The 17,562-nt window shown below is 45.1% G+C and overlaps 1 protein-coding gene across 2 annotated transcripts in view; it reads left to right on the forward strand.

Moving 5' to 3' along the window:
• The first annotated feature begins 294 nt into the window (after positions 1-294).
• The window catches only part of MCTP2 (multiple C2 and transmembrane domain containing 2), a 239,582-nt gene continuing 222,314 nt past the window's right edge, over positions 295-17,562 (forward strand). For both annotated transcript variants that reach the window (XM_075345977.1, XM_075345978.1), the window contains exon 1: positions 295-378. The gene's annotated coding sequence lies outside the window, so the exon portion shown is untranslated. The remainder of the gene's footprint in view (positions 379-17,562) is intronic.

Raw genomic sequence — 17,562 nt, forward strand, 5'->3', positions numbered from 1 at the left:
GCCATACAGACCAGATTGTCCTGTGCGATTTATGCACTTTTAATAAACGGGACCGGAGCTGACCATCCATCACCACACCGGCAGAGCGGCCCGTACACCGGCAGGACCGGCCACCACTACACCGGCAGGACCGGCCACCACTACACCGGCAGAGCGGCCCGTACACCGGCAATTATTTACTCTCAGTAGCTGCAAAATGTTAACAGGAAAGCACCTGGGCACCGAGCCCGGCCGCACTCCTCCCCGCCCGGCTCACAAGTTACCGCCTCCCGATAAGGGGCTGGGTATGGCTGAGGAGGAAGTCAGGGCTGAAGAGAGAGAGCCAGATACACGGGCAAGAGTGCGAGCAGGGAGCCGGGACATGAGCCACTGCCACAGGTGAGGAGGAACGTGATGGGAGACTGGACCGGGGCACAGCACTATGGGGAGTGAGGCAGGAGACTGGACCGGGGCACGCACAGCACTATGGGGAGTGAGGCAGGAGACTGGACCGGGGCACGCACAGCACTATGGGGAGTGAGGCAGGAGACTGGACCGGGGCACGCACAGCACTATGGGGAGTGAGGCAGGAGACTGGACCGGGGCACGCACAGCACTATGGGGAGTGAGGCAGGAGACTGGACCGGGGCACGCACAGCACTATGGGGAGTGAGGCAGGAGACTGGACCGGGGCACGCACAGCACTATGGGGAGTGAGGCAGGAGACTGGACCGGGGCACGCACAGCACTATGGGGAGTGAGGCAGGAGACTGGACCGGGGCACGCACAGCACTATGGGGAGTGAGGCAGGAGACTGGACCGGGGCATGCACAGCACTATGGGGAGTGAGGCAGGAGACTGGACCGGGGCACACACAGCACTATGGGGAGTGAGGCAGGAGACTGGACCGGGGCACGCACAGCACTATGGGGAGTGAGGCAGGAGACTGGACCGGGGCACGCACAGCACTATGGGGAGTGAGGCAGGAGACTGGACCGGGGCACGCACAGCACTATGGGGAGTGAGGCAGGAGACTGGACCGGGGCATGCACAGCACTATGGGGAGTGAGGCAGGAGACTGGACCGGGGCACACACAGCACTATGGGGAGTGAGGCAGGAGACTGGACTGTACAGGGTCTGCCGGTAGAAATCAGTATTTTGTCATCTCCCAATGTGTTCTGTATGGGCTGGAGAACCAGTCTCCCCTTGTGTGTTAGATCTGTATATATTATATACATGTGTTAGAAAAAAAAAAATATATATATATATATATATATATATATATATATATATATATATATATATATATATATATATATATATATATATATCTCACACACACACACACAGACTATATCGTTTGTATACTAGTTATCTCTAAATACTTTTATGTTGAGTATTTACCTAGTTTTTGTGTGGCGGAGGTGTGTATTTGTATATAGCCTATATCATGGCGCTTGTGATACTGCTTTCTGACCGCACCTGTCATCTGATATATGTTGTCTTGTGTTGTACACATTATGGAGTGTGGTGGTAGATCACCTGTGTAGTAGCTGTATAGGTCACCAGTGTAATGGCTGTACTTTGCGTACGGATGACCACATGCCATGTGAAATGTTTGATTGCCCTTCATCAATCTGCGTACAACTACATAGGCAGTGAGGAGATGCTGGGCGTTGTAGTTTGCAGTCAGCAAGTTCTTGATGTTGATGCCAGATGGTGGAAGCCATCTCTCCTGTGTATGGACCCTGCTGTGATCATGGCGCTCAGTGAGGATTTAATATATCCCTCATGACAATTACCAGGAGACTTTTGGCCTGTTATAAATCCTTCTGAGTCCCCCTGACCTAATGTCTTGATGTCAGGAGGAAATACTCTTCTGATCTTAGGTGCCAGATTCTTTTGTATTGTTACTGGTCACATTGGCTAAAGTTCTGTAAATATTACATGACATGTTAACATCCCTGTAATTAGCTGACAACATGCGGGCCTAGCTTCTGTGTGTGTTTCTGCACATGTCTGTATGTGACACATGGAGAAGACATGCTGCCTGGCAGGACGGCTCGTGCTCACACTGCATGGCTTTCTGTGCAGCGTATCTTCTGTATTTGTCACTATTGATGTGGCAATCTTAATATCTTACTACTGGAAAACCCAGAGTCTTAAGACAACATGATAAATCTGTGTCCATAATCTGCTACTGTTGTTGGCATTGCTGCTGGTCATACCTGTGATGCTCTTCATGCCTCGTAAAGATTAGATCTGCCTGTAATGAGCTCGCACTCTGGAATGGATGGCTGTGATCCAGCCTATAGAAATGTCCTGGAAGGCAGAAAACCTATTTCACACCCTCTGGAGTGTTGTTACCTGTGATCTCATCATATCAGATCTTGGGGATCCTTGAAATGAGGGCACAGAGAGTTCGACCATTTGCAATGACATTGTTCTGGATACTATAAAAAATAAAATAAATCTTTAATTTTATATAGCACTAACATATTCCACAGCGCTTTACATATATCAGGAACACTGTCCCCATTGGGGCTCACAATCTAAATTCCCTATCTGTATGTGTTTGGAGTGTCGGAGGAAACCCATGCAAACACAGGGAGAACATACAAACTCCTTGCAGATGTTGTCCTTGGTGGGATTCGAACCCAGGACCCCAGCGCTGCAAGACTGCAGTGCTAACCACTGAGCCACCGTGCCGCCCATAGTCCTTACATCTTTTACTGCTTATGGCTAGCTTTCCTTTTGTGTAGAATTGGAAGTCATTGATATCAATGGGCACACCAGACTTTACGTTCACTGTTTACACTGCAGTTGTATGGTTCATGTTGGTATTTTGCTGATAGAGCTTTAATAACCATTGTAGGATTATCATTTTTTGCTTGACTGGGTTATTCCCCAAATAGCCATGATGTATGGGATAATTTGCTGAACCCCTCTTTATTGTTTAGAACTTTTCCAGAGACCAAATCTTCGGTTTCTCACCGGTCTGACCCCCAGCGATGTGCAAGTAATCCCCCTATTCAACGGATAATGGATAACATAACCGTTCGGGAATAGCCCTTTAATACCTGAAAAGCTGTTTAGAAGTCGCACTGGTCTAATCGAGCTTCTTCTCTAGTGCTCTCACTACAGTCAAGGGAATAATACTTGATACAAAATATTTAATTCTTCAAGGGAGTGTTTAATAAAGCAATAGGGACCAAGGACCATGTCTGAGTTTTGAAGGGGGTTGTCCAAAATGTAATTTTAGATGAGTTTTTAATAGAATTATAAATAATGTAATCTTTTCTAAGCCAGCACTGTCATGGTTAATGCTTAGCTTGTGAAATGAACCATCCATGATCAGCTGATTGAGGAGGCTGCGGTGCATTCACATGTTGTTTTACCTGGTGCACCGTTGTACTTTTTGTAGTGGCCGTGCCTGGTACTTGGCCCTTTTGGAATGAGTTACTGATGGCTACTGTACCACACACAGGCATCACAAATTGTGCTTGGCTCTGCCACTTGGATGGCATCCAAGACCTAATTATTCAGTCTGTCTGATATGTCTGGGGGGGGGGGGGGGTTTGTATAGTCGAAATTACAAAAAACATGTTTTTCTGAAATGTTCATGACTTGTGTGACCTATTGCCAGACTGCCCTGCCGTCCCCTAACAGTATATCACAAAAGTGAGTACATCCCTCACATTTTTGTAAATATTTTATTGTATCTTTTCATCATACAACTCTGAAGATCTGACACTTTGATACAATGTACAGTAGTCAGTGTACAGCTTGTATAAGGCAGGGGCCACACGGGGACTACTGCGATCCTCGCATGACACTCGGCTCACGCTGACAGCACAGCGGGAACAGATTGTCATGTGAGTGTCATTGCGGCTGAGGTCCGATCATGCGATCGGACCACAGCTGCAGGGGGCGGGCCGGCGCTGCGGAGGGGAGAGAGGGATTTATCTCCCTCTCTCCTCCATTGCCGGCTATTGCCATTCTCGCTCTGCACTCGCATTATACCGGAGTAATGCAAGTGCAGTGCAGTTTTTATCTCACCCCATAGGGTATGTGCGCACGTTGCTTTTTACCTGCTTTTTACCTGCTTTTTTGCTGCTTTTTCTTCTGCGCTGTTTAATGCCAAAATGGATGTGTTCTTCTATTCAAGCAAAGTCTATGGGAATTTGGGTTTCTTGTTCACACTATGTTGTTCAAAATGCTGCCTTTTTGTGGCAGAACTTTGGTCAAAAACTCAGCTTTTCAAAGAAGCAACATGTCAATTGTTTTTGCCATTTGGGTTTTGCACTGCAAAGCTGAGTTTTTGACCAAAGTTCTGCCACAAAAAGGCAGCATTTTGAACAACATAGTGTGAACAAGAAACCCAAATTCCCATAGACTTTGCTTGAATAGAAGAACACATCCATTTTGGCATTAAACAGCGCAGAAGAAAAAGCAGGTAAAAAGCAGGTAAAAAGCAGGTAAAAAGCAACGTGCACACATACCCATAGACTTGACTGGGTGTTAGAGAAACCAGGAATGCATTGCACTTGCAGCATGCTGCTATTGTTTTTTTCAGTCCGATTTAGGGCTGAGAAAAAAAAAATCGCTCATGGATGCTGGCACATAGAGTAATATTGGTCCGAGTGGAATTCGATGTTTTATCGCATTCCACTCGCTCCGATTTTTATGCTGTGTGTCTTAGGCCTAACAGTGTAAATTTGACGTGTCCCCTAACTCTTCACACCCACAACAATGGCTAAACTCAGCAACAGAAGTGAGTACTAAGATCTCAGGTGTGAATGGGGAGCAGGTGTGTTAAATTTAGTGTTATCTCTCACACACTCTCTCATACTAGTCACTGAAAGTTCAACATTGCAGCTCATGGCAAAGAATTCTGAGGATCTGGAAAAAATTGTTGTTCTACATAAAGACCTAGGCTATAAGAAGATTGCCAACATCCTAAAACTGAGCCACACCATGGTGGCCAAGACTATACAGTGGTTTAACCAGACAGATTCCACTCAGGACAGGACTTGCCATGGTCAAAGAAGTTGATTGCACGCGTTCAGTGTCGTACCCAGAAGTTGTCTTTTCAAAATAGACATGAGTGCTGCCAGCATTGTTGCAGAGGTTAAAGGGGTGGGAGGGGTCAAGCTTTCTGCTCAGACAATATGCCGCACATTGCATCAAAGTGGTCTGCATGGCTGTCATCCCAGAATGAAGCATCTTTTAAAAATGATGCACAAGAAAGTCTGCAAACAGTTTGCTGAAGACAAGCAGCCTAAGGACATGGAATACTTGAATCGTGCCCTGTGGTCTGAGATCAAGATGAATTTTATTTTGGTTCAAACGGTGTCGAGAATGTGTGATGAAAACAAGAAGAGGAGTACAAAGATAAGTGTCTTTTGCCTACAGTCAAGCATGATGGGTTTGGGGCTACATGAGTGGTGCCTGCAGTGGGGAGCTAGAGTAGCATGAATCCCCTATTAATGGGGCTGCAGGGCAGTATTCAACATGCAGACCTCAAATATTCCTCCCAAATAACCACTGCCTTGCTAAAGAAACTGAGGCTAAAGGTGCTGGACTGTCCAACCATGTCTCCAGACCTAAACCCTATTGAGCATGTGTGGTGCATCTTCAAATGGAAGGTGGAGGAGAGCAAGATCTCTAACATTGACCAGCTTTGTGGTGTCATCAGTGAGGATCCAGTGGCTCCTGTGAAAATCCATGATCCAGAGTGATAAGGCAGAGCTTGAAAATAATGGTGGCCACACAAAATATTGACACTTTGGGCACAATTTAGACATTTGCGCTTAGTAGTGTACTCACTTCTGTTGACAGCGGTTTTGACATTAATGGCTGTTTGTTATTTAGAGGGCACCAAATTTACACGGTTATAAGAGTACAAGCTGTGCACGGACTACTGGCATACTGTCAAATCTTCAGTGTTGTCCCATGAAAAAATATACTCCAAATATTTAAAAAAAAAAAAAAAAAAAAATGTGAGGGGTGTAGATATATCTTAATTTGGCTGTTGCTTTGGGTTAAAGAGACCAATTCCACCGGACCACTAGTGGGGAGAACAGTGTATGGTGCTGCTCCACAAGTCTTTCAGGCAGGAGTTGTATTAGTATGCAAATAACATGTAATCACAGCAAAAACGTCAGCCATGGATTAAAAAAGGTATAAAATTCACCTTCGGATCTTGTTCAGATGAAGATACTTTTTTTGGTCTATGTGCAAACTGGATGGCAAAGTAACCAATGGAAGAGATTGTTCGATGCCATCCGTGTGAATGCGGAATGGAATAAATACTATGCATGCGACATCTTACATTTTTCAGATACATTTTTGTACATGCTTGTCTTTAATGCATAGCAAATAACATTTTTACTCTTATATGGGGAAACTTTTAGCACCTAAAGAATTTTCTCCCGTGTACATCCTTAATGTTAATTTGGAGGATGGGAAAAACCGTACTGACACCACAAAGCATCTACTATTACTGGATGCACGTGACGATGCACAAATGCTATTCCTGGCTATGGTTTAATCAGATTTCTCACTTTTGAGAAGAGTAATTTTGTCATGCAGTGTACCATAACCAATTTCTATGAAGTGTGTTGCTTTTCCTTTTTTTTTCTTTTTTTTTTTTTTTTTCTCATGGTAAATTAAAGGGGCTGGCTGGGACTTTTTTTAAATTGCCCATTACAAAACATTGGGATAATATTGGATATTTTTGGTGATATCTTATAATCATATTTCCTGATTCCACCTCACTTCTGGCAATACTGATTGTGTGTGTTTTTTTTTTTTGTTTTTTCCCCCCCACCCTGTATTTTGTCCCCTTCCCCCCCCGCCCTTTCTTTCTTTGGTTAACCCTTTCCCCAATACTATAATAATAAAAAAAAAAATAGTGGGATCTCACCCCCCCCCCCCTTTTTTGTGTGCAATCTGTTTGTCATCCATGAGTATTTTAGCGCTGCGGAATATGTTGGTGCTATAGAAATAAAACGTTATTTTTTTTTAACACCTATTAATTTACAGGACCATTTACAGGTGTCACTTTACACTTCTGTAGTATAATCGGTATACTGTGGCATCCAATTATTTATTTTTTTCTGCCAAACATACTTGAATTAGGTGAGTCTCATCCGATTTCAGAGTAAAATTGCAGAACAGATTAATTTTCCCACAGATTTTCACGGACTATCGTTCATCTGCACTCCCCATTAGACATTGGTCAGTGTGAGATCCAATAAAAAAAAATCAGTGGTTGACATCCGATTTATACAGTCGTTAAACAAGCTCTAAGTTACGTGGGTTTGTGCAGCCCATTTTTCTCACAGCCCATAAACATTGTTAGAACTACTTGGCCATGACTGAAAGTGTTGGCACCCATGACTTTATCTGATATTTCATTTTCTACAAGAATTATTGCGATTGCATGTTTTACTTTCAGTATTGGCACCAAAAAAAAAAAAATTGAACATAAGTTCACACAACTGCAAAAGTGGGCCGAACAAAATTGTTGGCACCCTCAGCTTCATATTTGGTTGTACGGTACCTTTTTGAAATAACTGCAATCAATCACTTACTATAACCATCACAAGCTTCCTACACCTCTTTGCAAAAGAAGTGATCCAAAATTCCAGTAAACTGCCCCAGGTCTCTCATATTTGAAGCGCCTTCTCCCAACAGCAATTTTAAGATCTCTCCACAGGTCAATCAATGGGATTTAGATCCGGACTCATTGCTGCTACTTCAGAACTATCCAGCACTTTGCTTCCATCCATTTCTGGTGCTTCTTGAAGTATGTTTGGGGTCATTATCCTGATGGAAGACCCATTGACCTAGGATGCAAACCCAGCCTTCTGACACAGGGCACTACGTTGTGCGCAAAGTCCTTTGGTAACCTGCAGACTCCATGATGCCTTGCACACAGTCAAGATATCCAGTGCCAGAGGAAGCAAAACAACCCCAAAACATCTTTGACTGTAGGTGCCGTGTTTTTTTCTCTTTTCTCTCTATCTTTTGTAGATTTCATTCGGTTTTCGGTAAACAGTAGAATGTATTTTACCAAAAATCTCTACCTTGCTCCACAAGATGCTGTCCCAGAAGGATTTTGGCTTACTTGCATACATTTTTGACAAACTGCAGTCTTTGTCTCAGTGTAAGCAGTGGGGTCCACCTGGGTCGCCTGCCATAGCATTTAATTAAATTCACATGTTGATGGATAGTTTGTGATGATACTTCTGAGCCTACAGGACAGCTTGAATTTCTTTTGAACTTGATTGGGGCTGCTTATCCACTATCTAGCCTATCCTGCGTTGCAGCCTTTCATTAATTTTACTCGGCCGTCCACACCCAGGGAGATATGCTACATTACCATGGATTGCAAACTTCTTGATTTTTATGTTGCACATCATGGACAAAGGAACATCAAGATCACTAGAGATGGACTTGTAACCTTGAGATTATGTTCTCTTTCTGTTCTCTGCTTACTGTGGCACTCACAAACATGCAATGCAAAGATTCAGTCAACTTCTCCCCTTTTTATCTGGTTTTAGGTTTGATTTTTATATTTCCCACTTTTTTTTTTCTCCACACACACAGGAAATCAGTGTAAGTGCAATTAATAGCAATAATTTGCTGCGAAAAATACCTCATTTTCTGGAATAATTTCAAGGGTGCCAACACTTTCAGCCAGAACTATATATGCTATGAGCAACTGCGCTTCAGACTGGCCATGAATGTAATATCAAATGTCACCAGATAAAGGTGGCTGTCCATACCCAGGAAGGGTTAAAAAAAAAAAAATAAAAAAATTCACAAGTGTTCCTGCAACTGACATTGTATGCATATCCTATACTGTCTGACATGGGGAACTTTTTTTTTTTTATTTTTTAAAGTGTAAAAACCAAACACTTATTCTTGGACAGTCTTCCTAATCTGTGTTTCTCAGACATAAAATATCATTCTTTCAAAGGGTTCTTCCAGGATTAGGAAAAAAACCTCGCTTTCATTAAAAAATGGCGCCACACCTGTCCACAGGTTGTGTGGAGTATTGCAGCTCTGTCACAGTGGCGCTGAGCCGGAGCTCTAAATACAGTCTGTAATCAATCTGGTGGATTAAGACCTTCATTCTCTTCTAATCCGGGGCCCCCCTTCCTTTTTAGAGATTGTGTTCTTTAAGGGACCTGAACACTGAGTCCACTTGGTCCTTCGAAGTATTTTAGCCAGATGGAGCGGCGTTTATTGCAGCCATTTGCACACATGGATAACACTGCATGAGTATGAGCGTTATGTAAGACGTCTCTGATAAGGGCAGCTGGGACTAGTATAAGATCTACAGAAACAATCTGTGTCTGCGCATGGCGTCCACAGCAATAATCTGCTTTCATCTGTCATTTTTGTGTCCACTAACGGCACCGCTGCTACATAAAATACAATGGTCTTTATATAGATCCTGGAATAGTGGAACTGAAGGGGATGCTCCGTGATGGGGATTCCTCCCACCCACCTGTCAGCTGCACAGAGGGCCATGTAGAGGCAGGGAAATCCCTCTGAGTGCCAGAATGACTTTGATGGTTCTTGGATATCCGAGTCACTATGTTCTATAGATGGCTTCAGTCCCACTTGTGCAGTCTCCTCTATGGCAAGGCTGCGGCTGCATCGTGTGTACGCAACCCTGGGATTTATGTCACAGCCGGCCTTGGAGATCTGCAGGGCCGAGGCTCTTACCCAGGGCTACTTTCCAGCACTACCTTCCTCTTGGAATTGTATGCAGACTTAAGTAAATGTAACTATGTAATTGTGAGGACCTTGGTCTACTGCATAAATATTTAATTCTGACAGTAACTTTTGAGATACTTTTTGTGTAACGTGTCAGTTATTCACCCTTATTATGGCAAGAAAAGGAATACTGTATGTACAGTGTGCTGCCCCTGCAGCAGATCGCATCCGGGGGTTGGTGATTACTCATGGCTCGAGGGTCTCCGGACCCGGGGGCTTAGGGGCCACACTGAAATGTGAAAGGGGGTTATTTACAGGGGAAAGGTATAGTTCGTGACGCCACCCATGGTGTGCAGCAATTGGGAGTACTGCCATTGAGCGTACCCGGAGTGATGGATTGGGGCAGCAAGATGACGTTACCCTCCATGGGTAGGGGTAGGCCCTGGGACTTCTGGATAGTGATGCGGGGATGCAATGCAGGGGTCAGTCGGGTCCTCACTCAGCAATGAAGCAGACGCTGACAACAGGGTAAACCAAGTCTCTGACTGCCGCTGCCTCTCGAGGGGAGCTCGTCCGGGTCCCGTCCCCTGCAGCACTGCCTGGTGGTCTGTAACCTGCCTCCTGGCACCAATTTAGATTGTCCGTTATGGTCCGGTAGCTTGGTGCTTTCCGGGCCCCGCTCCCCACTGTGGCTAAGTGAAGGAGCCTGCTCTCAGGCTTGCTATTTCAGTGGGTCACTTTCTAGGATAGCCCTATCCCCCTCGTTGTGCTAGTACCCCCAATCTCTGACCTTCATGGGAACAGTCCATAAAGGCACTGTCCTTTGCAGGTTAATTGCCGGGTCGCTTGAAGCTTCTCCCCGACCTAGGGTCCGTGTACCCCTACGTGCCTTTGGTCCCGGACCGGTGATAGGACCAGGCTGCTGACTGTCCTCTTTGACTGGTTCCAGGCACCTAGCCTCAATCACCTGCGACCTGGGGTCAGACTCCCCTAGGTCCAGACCACCGTCTACAACCTAGTCTACTTCTCCCCTGGGAGCTACAACTCCCAGCTTCCTCAGAGCTCCTCAGCTCGAGGGTTACTACTCGACTGACTTGACACCTCCCTGTCTGACCCCTAGGTGGGTGGCCCTATTCCTGCTTAAACAGCCCGCAGGTGTGCCTGACAGGTGTGGTGCAAGGTGTATCTAGGATTTGTGAATGCTGATGGACGCAGCACTGCAGGATGGAGACCCAAAACCATGGAGGTTTGAGCCCTGCACGGGGAGGGCAGATTGTGACGACCCGAATAGTCCAAGGCGTCACATACAGCACTTGTATGAGTGGTAGATCCTGTATCAAGCTCATGATTTGTGACTAATCCTAATATCTCTATATCAAGGTCACTCTGTAACAATGTCTTTTACACCTATAGTTTCATGCACAAACAAGCGTGCTCGCTTTGCTGGCAGTTTTTGGCAGATTGTCACCTTGCAGCCTTTTGCCTTTTTTTTTTTTTTTTTGGGGGGGCGCCGGGGAAGCAGGTACATAATACCTATTTGCCTGGTCCGCACTCATTCTAACTTTTCCTTCTATGTTTTTAAGCTGAACCGCATGTTTCAGATATATGTTTAGAAGGCGAAACCAAGCTGTTGATGGGGTATTTATGAAAAAGAAATTTGGCATCATTTTGTGTGCTGCAAGCCTCAACTGGACATGTTACTGGCAACTAGGCACTGATATATGAAGTCAGGAGCCTCAATTAATGAAGCCTGGTGTTTTAGCTAATGAAAAGCATGCTAGAGTTAGATTCATCAAATCATTATAAGGCTATGTGCGCACGTGTGCGCTCTGCGCCGCACCGAAAAGGTGGTCTTCAGAGCGCAGCTGAAAAGCTGCGTTCTGAAGCGCATGGTGCCGGCAGATTCGTGCGTTCTGCATGCTGCCTCTCCCTATAGACAGCATGCAGAACGCACGAAAGAAGTGACATGTCACTTCTTAGAACGCAGCGATTCGGCAAGCAGCCGAATCGCTGCGTTCTAACATGCCACGTGCGCACGGCCCCTGCACAATCTCCATAGATTGTGCAGGGGACGCATGCAGTTACGCTGCGGTGCAGAACGCAGCGTAACTGCATGTAACACGCACACGTGCGCACATACCCTAAGGCATGCACCTCTAATAGGGACTCTCTCAATGGGGTCATCCCTCCTAAGCAGTCTTTAGGCATGCAAGTCGTAAAATGTTGAATAAAATGATGCCTTAATATCTGTAATCTGATGTCTTATTACTGAGAAAGGAAAAACATATATTATGTTAATGAGCTGTTAAGATCTATGGGCCGGGCATACCATAATTTCCCTGAGAATCTACCTCCAGAGCTAGTGTGAGACATGCAGATTGAGAGCAGACTGTCAGTCATTACATGACTCGCACTGGGAACGCAGTCTTTCATTTAAAATAAGCTTTGGACAAAGATTCTCAGGGAGATCTGTCTCTGGCCCATAGAGCTTAACAGCTCAATTACATATTAAGAAAAACGTTGTTTTTTTTTTCAGGAATAATACATCAGATTGAATATGAGGTGTCATTTTTATTCAGGTCCCCATGACCTACATGCCCATATAGATGGCTTAGGCTGCTTTCACACATCCGTTTTTTTCTTGTGCGGCACAATCCGACGCTTTGCAGAAAAAATGCACCCGTTTTTTGTTTTTTTTTTTGCATACTTACATTAGTGCCGTATTGTGCAGCATGGGCTTGCGTTCCGTCCGGTTTTTGCAGCATGCGGCAGATAGCCGATGCGGCGGCCAGATGGAACGTTGCCTGGCACGTTTTTTTTTTGTCCGGCAAAAAAAAAAATGCATCGCGCCGCATCCGGCCTATGCGGTGTGATTTGCAATGCATGCCTATTGACGCTGCCTGCGGCAAACACCGCATCCGGCCGCCGCATGTGTTTTTTTCCACTGCACAAGCTCAGTAGCCTGCTGCAAGCGGCAAAGACCGGATGGGCCGCATGTCAAAAACATATGCAAAGGATGCGGTATTGTTGCCGCATCCGTTGCATAGGTTTTAGACCCGGATTGGCCGGCTCTGCTAAAACCGGAGGTGTGAAAGCAGCCTAAGGAGGATGAATCCTATTGACAATTCCCTTGAACTTGCAACACATGGCAGCTGAAAGATACAACAAGGAGGAATGTATTTCTGTCGGATTGGAGTGCTTGTCTGTATGTGTATATATATATATATATATATATATTATATACATTTTTTTTTTTTTTTTTTGCTGCCAATTATTTAAATATTCCCCCTCACTGATAAGCTCTATCTTTTCCAAAAGCTGCGAGCATCCGAGACTTTTTTTTTGTGAAAATGCCAAAAGGTTACAAAATATTTGCCAAATTATTTATGCTATAAAGGTGGCGAAAACGAATTGATGAATTGGGGTTCTTACCATTTCCTCGGTCATATGAATCCTAGGCAATGTATTTAGTATGAATTTCTGGTAGCAGGTTATCGTTTCGATCTCTCCAGCAGTGCATTAAGGCTGATTGAATCAAGCACTTCATTAGTCTGTTTACTGTCTGGGCACAACAGACCGCACAAGGCCTGCACACATATTGTAGCTGATGTGTTTGTACCTGCAGCAATATTACAGCTCTGGATGACTTCCGAATTGTCTGGAGGTCAGCTGATGACCCTTGTGTCCGTAATGACGCTGAACGCCGGCTGAGAGGCAACATTCATAGGAGATGATGATTTGTGCTGTATGGAGCTGGGCTGATATTGATACTCTGTTCTTTACAACACAAGTCATTTGACAATCACCGCTTTAAAGAGCACCAATCTCCATGATTTTCCTATACAACCTAAAGTCGGTTCTATCCTGGCACGATCAGGCTGATTCTATGCCTGCATTTAGGTGTCAGTTCGGATGTTTAGGTTTTAAAATCCAAGCAAGTAAAGTTTGTAAAATCAGCTGCTTGTTGAGTGACAGCAGCTGTGGATCAGAGATAATGGCTGGGCTGGGTATTCATAGTTATCCCCTCCCCCTGTTACTTGTGCAAATTCCATTATTGAATTGATTTACTTTGTGACTAGAAGGACCTGTGCTCAGATCATACCCATGTGACCAGAAGGGGCGGGGCCTCAGCCAACATAGCTAATACCAGGAAGCAACATTTTTCTGTTGGCTGAGGCCCCACCCAGTCTGGTCACATGGGTAGGACCTCAGCATAGGTCCTGCTGTCACTCAACAAGCTGATGATTTTACAAACTTGCTTGTGTTTCATAACCTATACATCCGAGCTAACCACTAAAGGTATGTATAGAATCAGCCTGATAGTGCCAGTATAGCACTGGCTTTAGGTTACTTAGGAAAATCCTGGTGATTGGTGCGCTTTAAGGCTAGGTTCGCACACTGCGTCTTTTTGACGCTGCGTTTTGGTGCGTTTTTGGCCGCTAAAAACGCACCTGCGTTGAGAAAATACATCAAAAAACGCATGCGTTTTTGCCGCGATTTGGTGCGTTTTTGGCTGCGTTTTGCTGCGTTTTTCCAATGCATTGCATGGGGGGAAAACGCAGAAAAACGCAGGAAAGAACTGACATGTCCATTTTTTTTTTTTTTAACTCAAAAACGCAGGTAAAAAAAACAGATGTGTGCGGACAGCAAAAATGAAAACTCATAGACTTTGCTGGGGAAGCAAAGTCCTGCAGTTTTGAGGCCAAAAACGCACCCGAAAAATGCGCAAAAACGCCGTGAAAAACGCACTGTGCGCACATAGCCTAAGTCCCCTAAGTGACGTAAATACAATAAAACGTTGTTCAAAATATGGTAACCCCTACAAGTTCAGTTACCTCTCCTTTTTACCCCATTGAAAATAAAACAAAAAAAATACACCTTGACTATCGCTGCATTCAGAAATGCCTAATATCAAAATATAAAATTAATTCAATGTGTAAACAATGGAATGAAAAAAACAAAATGCAAGAATTTGTTCGTGGCTTTTGGCTATCAATGCATAACATCATCTATTAAAATAGTATCAGTAAAAACATCAGCTCAGGGTGCAAAAAATAAGCCAACACAGCCCTAGAGCTCTACAAATAAGTGTTAGGATTCTCAGATATTGGAGCCAAAAGCAAACTTATTTTTTTCACCACCGCTTAAATAAAGAAAATAGAAAAATAAAAACAAAAAAACATACGGTACATATTTAGTATCTATGTACTCGTACAGACATGGAGAATCATACTTCCAGTTCAGTTTTTACCATATAGCGAGTGTATTAAATAAGGGCATTGCTCCCCCCACCCCTCCAAATATTTCTACTTTTTGTTTGCATGGGTCTCCTCCCACACTGTAAAGACATACTGATAGAGAATTTAGACTTGGCCCCTATGGGGACAGTGGTGATCACATCTGTAAAGCCCTGTGCAGCAAGTGGCACTGTGTGGGAGTTAATTATTTATTTTATTTAACATTTTTGTTTTAGACCCCTTTAGGGAACTTGAACCTGTGATATTGCTTATACGGTATTGCAATGGTATTGCGGTTTTTTTTTTTTTTTCTCACTGACATTTAAATACCTTTTGTCAGAGCAGAATTAAAGTGGGTAAAGTACAGCGTTCAGTGCACTGGTCACTATATTTACAGGCAGATGCTGGCAGTGTAACACAGCCGGTGTCTGCCTGGTATGAAGCAGGCTGTGTTCCTGAGTCTACCTATGGTTATACAGTAATGTATGTCATGGGTGAGAGGGAGTAAAGGGGAACCTGTCACCTCAACAAACACTATAAACCTGAGCTGCACCTTTCTACTCATTGGGGCAGATCTGTTACTGCTCACTATACAGTGAGTGATGCATGCGCTCCCTGAAACCTTAGAGAACCTGTCAGGTCCAATATGTACCGAGAACCACAAGCAGTGCTGGGTGCATATTGCTAGTCCTTTCCTAACCGTACCTGTATACACTAGCATAGATAAAGAGATCTTTAGAAAATTATTTCTAAAGATCTTTTTCCTTATGCTAATGAGCGAGGATACTAGTCCCCTGGGCGTTGCTCCCCTGGTTAGTCAGCCCCATTAGCATGTTAGTACACCCCTTTGGATGTGCTAACATGCTAATGACTGCACAGTGTCAGAGGATGATCTCACTCACCTCTCCAGCTGCCATCGTGTCGGATGCTGGATTTCAGGTAAGTGCGCATGACTCTGGAGTTTGGAACATGCGCAATATGAAGCCGGGTGTATGCGTCCTGACTTCAAACTGAAGTAGTGCACATGAATGGAAGTCTGGGATCACTGAGCCGAATCCCAGGGTCTGGCAGCAATGGCAACAGAGAGGTGAGTGAGATCATCCTCTGATGCTGCACATTCATTAGCATGATAGCACACCCATAGGAGCCTGTTTATATGTGAATGGGGCCAGGGGACTAGTCCCTGCGCTCATTAGCATATGATAAAAGAGCTTAAAGGTCCAGTCACACTAAGCAACTTACCAGCGATCCCAACAACGATAGGGATCGCTGGTAAGTTGCTAGGAGGTTGCTGGTGAGATGTCACACTGCGACGCTCCAGCGATCCCACCAGCAACCTGACCTGGCTGGGATCGCTGGAGCGTCGCTACACGAGTTGCTGGTGAGCTCACCAGCAACCAGTGACCAGCCCCCAGCGCCGCGTGGAAGATGCTGCGCTTGGTAACTAAGGTAAATATCGGGTAACCAACCTGATATTTACCTTGTTTACCAGCGCACGGAGCTACACGTGCAGAGAGCAGGGAGCAGCGCACAGTGAGCGCTGGCTCCCTGCTCTCCTAGTTACAGCACACATCGGGTTAATTACCCGATGTGTGCTGCAGCTACATGTGCACAGAGCAGGGAGCAGCGCACACTGCTTAGCGCTGGCTCCCTGCTCTCCTAGTTACAGCACACATCGGGTTAATTACCCGATGTGTGCTGCAGCTACATGTGCACAGAGCAGGGAGCAGCGCACAATGCTTAGTGCTGGCTCCCTGCTCTCCTAGCTACAGCACACATCGGGTTAATTAACCCGATGTGTCCTGCAGCTACATATGTGCACAGAGCAGGAGCTGGCACTGACAGTGAGAGCGGCGGAGGCTGGTAACAAAGGTAAATATCGGGTAACCAAGGACAGGGCTTCTTGGTTACCCGATGTTTACATTGGTTACCAGCCTCCGCAGAAGCCGGCTCCTGCTGCCTGCACATTTAGTTGTTGCTGTCTCGCTGTCACACACAGCGATCTGTGCTTCACAGCAGGACAGCAACAACTAAAAAATGGCCCAGGACATTCAGCAACAACCAACGACCTCACAGCAGGGGCCAGGTTGTTGCTGGATGTCACACACAGCAACATCGCTAGCAACGTCACAAAAGTTGTTCGTTTTCAGCGATGTTGCTAGCGATGTTGCTTAGTGTGACGGGGCCTTTAGAAATCCTTTTTCTAATTATCTTTATCTATGCTAGTGTATACAGGGACGGTTAGGCAGGGATTAGCAATATGTACCCAGAATTGCTTATGGTTCTGGGTGCATATTGGACCTGACAGGTTCCCTTTAAGCACCCTCTGCTCGTGCACACACTCCGCAGCGGGCTGTCCACATGCAGGGCAGTGATTACAGCTCACTCTGTGTGTAGTGAGCAGTGTAGTGTAAAGTCAGCACTGTGGGTGTCCGATCAATGATATATGTTCAGTAAAGCTTAGAATGATTTAGGGCAACCTGCACTCGCAGAGGGTTGGACCCAATGGCTCTTGAGGGCCCTTCCAACTCTACCGTTCTGTTAACCTTTGTCCAGCAGAATAGGTACAATTGTAACTATTCCGTTTTAAAATTGCAATATATTTTTTTT

The sequence above is a fragment of the Anomaloglossus baeobatrachus genome, chromosome 4 (assembly GCF_048569485.1).
Source record: "Anomaloglossus baeobatrachus isolate aAnoBae1 chromosome 4, aAnoBae1.hap1, whole genome shotgun sequence".
In the NCBI taxonomy this organism is placed as follows: Eukaryota; Metazoa; Chordata; class Amphibia; order Anura; family Aromobatidae; genus Anomaloglossus; species Anomaloglossus baeobatrachus.